We start from the raw sequence: 8,371 nt of genomic DNA, 5'->3' as shown, positions 1-8,371 counted from the left end.
ATATTTTCATTTATATCCCAAAATGAGCCATTTCGGACAGTTATCTATTATTTGGCGGGATGAAAATGTTGTTATCAACAAAAATCATTTTTCTAAGGACAGTTATAGCTATCTAAACCCGGCCAATAGGGAAATACAGATTTTTATACAAACACATATAACTCAATTACATAAAATATCAATATTTTCATTTATATCATAAAATGGACCCTTTCGGGTAATTGTAAACTATTTGCCGGGATCAAACCTTCCTTATCAACAGAAATCATTTATCTAAGGACAATTATAGCTATGTAAACTCGCCCAATTGGGGAAGACGGGTTTTTCGACAAACAAATGAAGCTCAATTACATAAAATATCGATATTTTCATTTACATCACAAAATGGGCCCTCAAGGACAGTTATCCCCTATTTGGCGGGATAAAAATCTTGTTATCAACAGAAATCATTCATCAGATGACAGTTATAGCTATCTAAACCCGGCCAATAGGGGAATACAGATTTTTATACAAACACATATAACTCAATCACATAAAATATCAATATTTTCATTTATATCATAAAATGGACCCTTTCGGGTGGTTTTTAACTATTTGCCGGGATCAAACCTTAGTTATCAACAGAAATCATTTATCTAAGGACAATTATAGCCATGTAAACTCGGTCAATAGGGGAAGACAGGTTTTTCAACAAACAAATAAAGCTCAATCACATAAAATATCGATATTTTCATTTACATCACAAAATGGGGCCTCTCGGACAGTTATCCCCTTTTTGCCGGTCTCAAATTTTTATTGCAAACAGAAATCTTTTATCTAAGGACAATTATAGCTATATAAACCCGGCATATAGGCGAAGATAGGTTTTTCAACAAACTCAATAACATAAAATATCGATATTTTCATTTATATCACAAAATGGGCCATCTCGGACAGTTATCCCCTATTTGCCGTTATCAAAATTTTGTTATCAACACAAATCATTTATCTAAAGACAATTATAGCTATGTAAACTCGGCCAATGGGGGAAGACAGGTTTTTCAACAAACAAATATAACTCAATAACATAAATTATCGATATTTTCATTTATATCACAAAATGGGCAATTTCGGGCAGCTATCCCTTATTGGACGGGTCCAAACCTTCGTTGTCAACAGGAACCATTTATCTAATAACAGTGATAGCTATTTAAACCCTGCCAATAGGGGAAGAAAGGTTTTTCTACAAACATATATAACTCAATTACAAGAAATATCGATATTTTCATTCATATCACAAAATGGGCCTTCTCGGACAGTTATCCCCTATTTCTCTTGCTCAGAACTTCGTTATCAACATAAATCATTTATGTAATGACAGTTATAACTATCTAAACCCGACCAATAGGGTAACAAAGGTTTTTTTACAAACACATATAACTCAATTACATAAAATATCAATATTTTCATTACATCATAAAATGGACCCTTTCGGGTGTTTTTTAACTATTTGGCGGGATAAAAATCTTGTTATCAACAGGAATCATTCATCAGATGACAGTTATAGCTATCTAAACCCGGCCAATAGGGGAATACAGATTTTTATACAAACACATATAACTCAATCACATAAAATACCAATATTTTCATTTTTCTTCCGCACGGTGGACTGTGTAATTCTATCCAATCATTTGCAAAAAACCGCATGTCGAAAATAGCAGACCCTTTTATTCCTCATGGTTTAAATGTAATACTGAAACATAAGAAAGGTTGTTCTGATATTTATCAAACGTTGTTAAGACACACGTCAAAACATTGTAACAGTTTTGTTAAGTGGAGTAGCATGTTGGATCTTGATGATGAAACATGGTCTTTATACTGTTTAATTCCTTTTGAATCAACTATTGATATTAATATGAGGTGGTTTCAATTTAAGATTCTCAATAGAATATTATATATGAAAGATGCTCTTTTAAAATTTGGTTTTGTAACAGATAAAAAGTGTACGTTTTGTAATGACAGTGAGGAAACCATAATGCATATATTCTGTTCATGTCCTTATTCAAATAATATATGGAATAAGTTTGAGCGATGGTTACTTTTGAAGATAGATAAACAAATTGTATTTACAAACCAACACAAGTTATTCGGATTATATGGTCTCAACAACAGTGCATTAAACTGTATGATGATTGTTATAAGAAGAGAAATTTTTTCAGCGAAATTAAAAAAGACCGTTCCGTCATTCGAACATATAATATCTGAGATAAAATGTTATTTTGAGATGGAAAAATGTATAAGTCAAATGAATAGTAGAGAAAAAACTTTTGTGAAGAAATGGGCTTTATTTATTAAGTGCTTTTGAATATTAAAATTGCATGATATTCATAGCGTTTTCAGGGTTATTTCTGCCAATAAAATAAAAAAAATGATATAAGTTATATGTTATATGTACAAGTGCAGTAGGCCACTCTTTGTCGATGTTTTGTATTTAAAAAATTATTTGTAAATGTGACTTTCTGAATATGTGTATGAATAAAACACCCTGTGGAAGGGAAAAAAAAAAAAAAAAATATTTTCATTTATATCATAAAATGGACCCTTTCGGGTGTTTTTTAACTATTTGCCGGGATCAAACCTTAGTTATCAACAGAAATCATTTATCTAAGGACAATTATAGCCATGTAAACTCGGTCAATAGGGGAAGACAGGTTTTTCAACAAACAAATAAAGCTCAATTACATAAAATGTCGATATTTTCATTTATATCACTAAATGGCCCATCTCGGACAGTTATCCCCTATTTACCGGGATCAAAATTTTGTTATCAACAGATTAAATCATTGATCTAATGACAGTTATAGCTATCTAAACCCGACCAATAGGGGAAGACAGGTTTTTCAACAAACAAATATAACCCAATTACATAAAATATCAATACTTTCATTTATATAATAAAATGGACCCTTTCGTGTGGTTGTAAACTATTTGCCGGAATCAAAATTTCGTTATCAACAGAAATCATTTATCTAATGACAATTATAGCTATCTAAACCCGGCCAATAAGGGAATACAAATTTTTCTACAAATACATATAACTCAATTACATAAAATATCAATATTTTCATTCATCTCACAAAATGGGCCCTTTCGGACAGTTATCCCCTATTGGCGAGGCTCAAAAATTCTCTGTCAACAGATATCATTTGTCTTATGACTGTCACAAAATGGGCCTTCTCGGAAAGTTATCCCCTTTTTCCCGGGCTGAGAACTTCGTTATCAACATAAATCATTTATGTAATGACAGTTATAGCTATCCAAACCCGACCGATAGGGTAACAAAGGTTCTTTTTACAAACACATATAACTTAATTACATAAAATATCGATATTTTCATTTATATCACAAAATGGGCCATCTCGGACAGTTATCCCCTATTTGCCGGGATTAAAATTTTGTTATCAACAGAAATCATTGATCTAATGACAGTTATAGCTGTTTAAACCCGGCCAATAGGGAAATACAGATTTTAATACAAACACATATAACTCAGTTACATAAAATATTAATATTTTCATTTATATCATAAAATGGACCCTTTCGGGTGGTTGTAAACGATTTGCCTTGATCAAACCTTCCTTATCAACAAAAATCATGTATCTAAGGACATTTATAGCTATGTAAACTCGCCCAATAATTGAAGGCAGGTTTTTCAACAAATAAATAAAGCTCAATTACATGAAATATCGATATTTTCATTTACATCACAAAATGGGCCATTTCGGACAATTATCCCCTATTTGCCGTAATCAAAATTTTGTTATCAACAGATTAAATCATTGATCTAATGACAGTTATAGCTATCTACCCGGCCAATAGGGGAAGACAGGTTTTTCAACAAACAAACCCAATTACATAAAGTATCAATATTTTCATTTATATAATAAAATGGACACTTTCGGGTGGTTGTAAACTATTTGCCGGGATCAAAATTTCGTTATCAACAGAAATCATTTATCTAATGACAATTATAGCTATCTAAACCCGGCCAATAGGGGAATACAAATTTTTCTACAAATACATATAACTCAATTACATAAAATATCGATATTTTCATTCATCTCACAAAATGGGCCCTTTCGGACAGTTATCCCCTATTGGCGAGGCTCAAAAATTCTCTGTCAACAGATATCATTTGTCTTAAGACTGTTATACATATATAAACCCCGCAAATAGCGGAAGAGAGGTTTTTCAACAAACATATATAACTCAATTACATAAAATTTCGATATTTTCATTTATATCCCAAAATGAGCCATTTCGGACAGTTATCTCCTATTTGCCGGGATGAAAATGTTGTTATCAACAGAAATCATTTTTCTAAGGACAGTTATAGCTATCTAAACCCGGCCAATAGGGAAATACAGATTTTTATACAAACACATATAACTCAATTACATAAAATATCAATATTTTCATTTATATCATAAAATGGACCCTTTCGGGTAAGTGAAACTATTTGCCGGGATCAAACCTTCCTTATCAACAGAAATCATTTATCTAAGGACAATTATAGCTATGTAAACTCGCCCAATTGGGGAAGACAGGTTTTTCGACAAACAAATGAAGCTCAATTACATAAAATATCGATATTTTCATTTACATCACAAAATGGGCCCTCAAGGACAGTTATCCCCTATTTGGCGGGATAAAAATCTTGTTATCAACAGAAATCATTCATCAGATGACAGTTATAGCTATCTAAACCCGGCCAATAGGGGAATACAGATTTTTATACAAACACATATAACTCAATCACATAAAATATCAATATTCTCATTTATATCATAAAATGGACCCTTTCGGGTGGTTTTTAACTATTAGCCGGGATCAAACCTTAGTAATCAAGAGAAATCATTTATCTAAGGACAATTATAGCCATGTAAACTCGGTCAATAGGGGAAGACAGGTTTTTAAACAAACAAATAAAGCTCAATTACATAAAATATCGATATTTTCATTTACATCACAAAATGGGGCCTCTCGGACAGTTATCCCCTTTTTGCCGGGCTCAAATTTTTATTGCAAACAGAAATCTTTTATCTAAGGACAATTATAGCTATATAAACCCGGCATATAGGCGAAGATAGGTTTTTCAACAAACTCAATAACATAAAATATCGATATTTTCATTTATATCACAAAATGGGCCATCTCGGACAGTTATCCCCTATTTGCCGGGATCAAAATTTTGTTATCAACACAAATCATTTATCTAAGGACAAGTATAGCTATGTAAACTCGGCCAATGGGGGAAGACAGGTTTTTCAACAAACAAATATAACTCAATAACACAAATTATCGATATTTTCATTTATATCACAAAATGGGCAATTTCGGGCAGCTATCCCTTATTGGACGGGTCCAAATCTTCGTTGTCAACAGGAACCATTTATCTAATAACAGTGATAGCTATCTAAACCCTAACAATAGGGGAAGAAAGGTTTTTCTACAAACATATATAACTCAATTACATGAAATATCGATATTTTCATTCATATCACAAAATGGGACTTCTCGGACAGTTATCCCCTATTTCTCTTGCTCAAAACTTCGTTATCAACATAAATCATTTATGTAATGACAGTTATAGCTATCTAAACCCGACCAATAGAGTAACAAAGGTTTTTTTACAATCACATATAACTCAATTACATAAAATATCAATATTTTCGTACATCATAAAATGGACCCTTTCGGGTGTTTTTTAACTATTTGGAAGACAGGTTTTTCAACAAACAAATAAAGCTCAATTACATAAAATGTCGATATTTTCATTTATATCACTAAATGGGCCATCTCGGACAGTTATCCCCTATTTGCCGGGATTAAAATTTTGTTATCAACAGAAATCATTGATCTAATGACAGTTATAGCTGTTTAAACCCGGCCAATAGGGAAATACAGATTTTAATACAAACACATATAACTCAATTACATAAAATGTTAATATTTTCATTTATATCATAAAATGGACCCTTTCGGGTGGTTGTAAACTATTTGCCGGGATCAAACCTTCCTTATCAACAAAAATCATGTATCTAAGGACATTTATATCTATGTGAACTCGCCCAATAATGGAAGGCAGGTTTTTAAACAAATAAATAAAGCTCAATTACATGAAATATCGATATTTTCATTTACATCACAAAATGGGCCATTTCGGACAGTTATCCCCTATTTCTCTTGCTCAAAACTTCGTTATCAACATAAATCATTTATGTAATGACAGTTATAGCTATCTAAACCCGACCAATAGGGTAACAAAGGTGTTTTTACAAACACATATAACTCAATTACATAAAATATCAATATTTTCATTACATCATAAAATGGACCCTTTCGTGTGTTTTTTTTAACTATTTGGCGGGATAAAAATCTTGTTATCAACAGAAATCATTCATCAGATGACAGTTATAGCTATCTAAACCCGGCCAATAGGGGAATACAGATTTTTATACAAACACATATAACTCAATCACATAAAATACCAATATTTTCATTTATATCATAAAATGGACCCTTTCGGGTGTTTTTTAACTATTTGCCGGGATCAAACCTTAGTTATCAACAGAAATCATTTATCTAAGGACAATTATAGCCATGTAAACTCGGTCAATAGGGGAAGACAGGTTTTTCAACAAACAAATAAAGCTCAATTACATAAAATGTCGATATTTTCATTTATATCACTAAATGGCCCATCTCGGACAGTTATCCCCTATTTACCGGGATCAAAATTTTGTTATCAACAGATTAAATCATTGATCTAATGACAGTTATAAGTATCTAAACCCGGCCAATAGGGGAATACAGATTTTTATACAAACACATATAACTCAATCACATAAAATACCAATATTTTCATTTATATCATAAAATGGACCCTTTCGGGTGTTTTTTAACTATTTGCCGGGATCAAACCTTAGTTATCAACAGAAATCATTTTTCTAAGGACAATTATAGCCATGTAAACTCGGTCAATAGGGGAAGACAGGTTTTTCAACAAACAAATAGAGCTCAATTACATAAAATGTCGATATTTTCATTTATATCACTAAATGGCCCATCTCGGACAGTTATCCCCTATTTACCGGGATCAAAATTTTGTTATCAACAGAAATCATTCATCAGATGACAGTTATAGCTATCTAAACCCGGCCAATAGGGGAATACAGATTTTTATACAATCACATAAAATATCAATATTTTCATTTATTTCATAAAATGGACAATTTCGGGTGGTTTTTAACTATTTGCCGGTATCAAACCTTCCTTATCAACAGAGATCATTTATCTGACAATTATAGCCATGTAACCTCGGTCAATAGGGGAAGACAGGTTTTTCAACAAACAAATAAAGCTCAATTACATAAAATATCGATATTTTCATTTACATCACAAAATGGGGCCTCTCGGACAGTTATTCCCTATTTGCCGGGATCAAAATTTTATGACAGTTATAGCTATCTAAACCCGGCCAATAGGGGAAGACAGGTTTTTCAACAAATATAACCCAATTACATAAAATATCAATATTTTCATTTATATGATAAAATGGACCCATTCGGGTGGTTGTAAACTATTTGCCGGGATTAAAATTTCGTTATCAACAGAAATCATTTATCTAATGACAGTTATGGCTATCTAAACCCGGCCAATAGGGGAATACAGATGTTTATACAATCACATAAAATATCAATATTTTCATTTATATCATAAAATGGACCCTTTCGGGTGGTTTTTAACTATTTGCCGGGATCAAACCTTAATTATCAACAGAGATCATTTATCTAAGGACAATTATAGCCATGCAAACTCGGTCAATAGGGGAAGACAGGTTTTTCAACAAACAAATAAAGTTCAATTACATAAAATATCGATATTTTCATTTACATCACAAAATGGGTCCTCTCGGACAGTTATCCCCTGTTTACCGGGCTCAAATTTTTATTGTAGACAGAAATCTTTTATCTAAGGACAATTATAGCTATATAAACCCGGGGTGGTATTCTGTAAGCGCAATCCTTATTTCGATCCTAGGAGCGCGCGTAGGACAGAAAATAGGATACCCTTAGGACAGGCAAAATCTGTATTCTGTAAGCCTGTCCTAAGCCTATCCTAGGACAGTCATTTATGAATAATGAATATTAATGAGGAAAGACAGGACACGCCCGACGCAGTATCTATAAGCCAATCATATGGCTAATATTACGTAATGTGCGCCCAAGATCTACATTGCTCAAGAGTGCGCTTCACGCAGCTCTACTGTGCGAGGAGTCGAAAATGTAATTGTCAGTCTAATTTTACAGTTAAGAATAGAATTTCAATC

This window comes from Diadema antillarum, unplaced genomic scaffold (genome assembly GCF_040938485.1).
Source record: "Diadema antillarum isolate AM-2024a unplaced genomic scaffold, OU_Dant_1.0 seq00000006_RagTag, whole genome shotgun sequence".
NCBI classification, from domain to species: Eukaryota; Metazoa; Echinodermata; class Echinoidea; order Diadematoida; family Diadematidae; genus Diadema; species Diadema antillarum.
Note: the sequence above shows the minus strand (reverse complement) of the source record.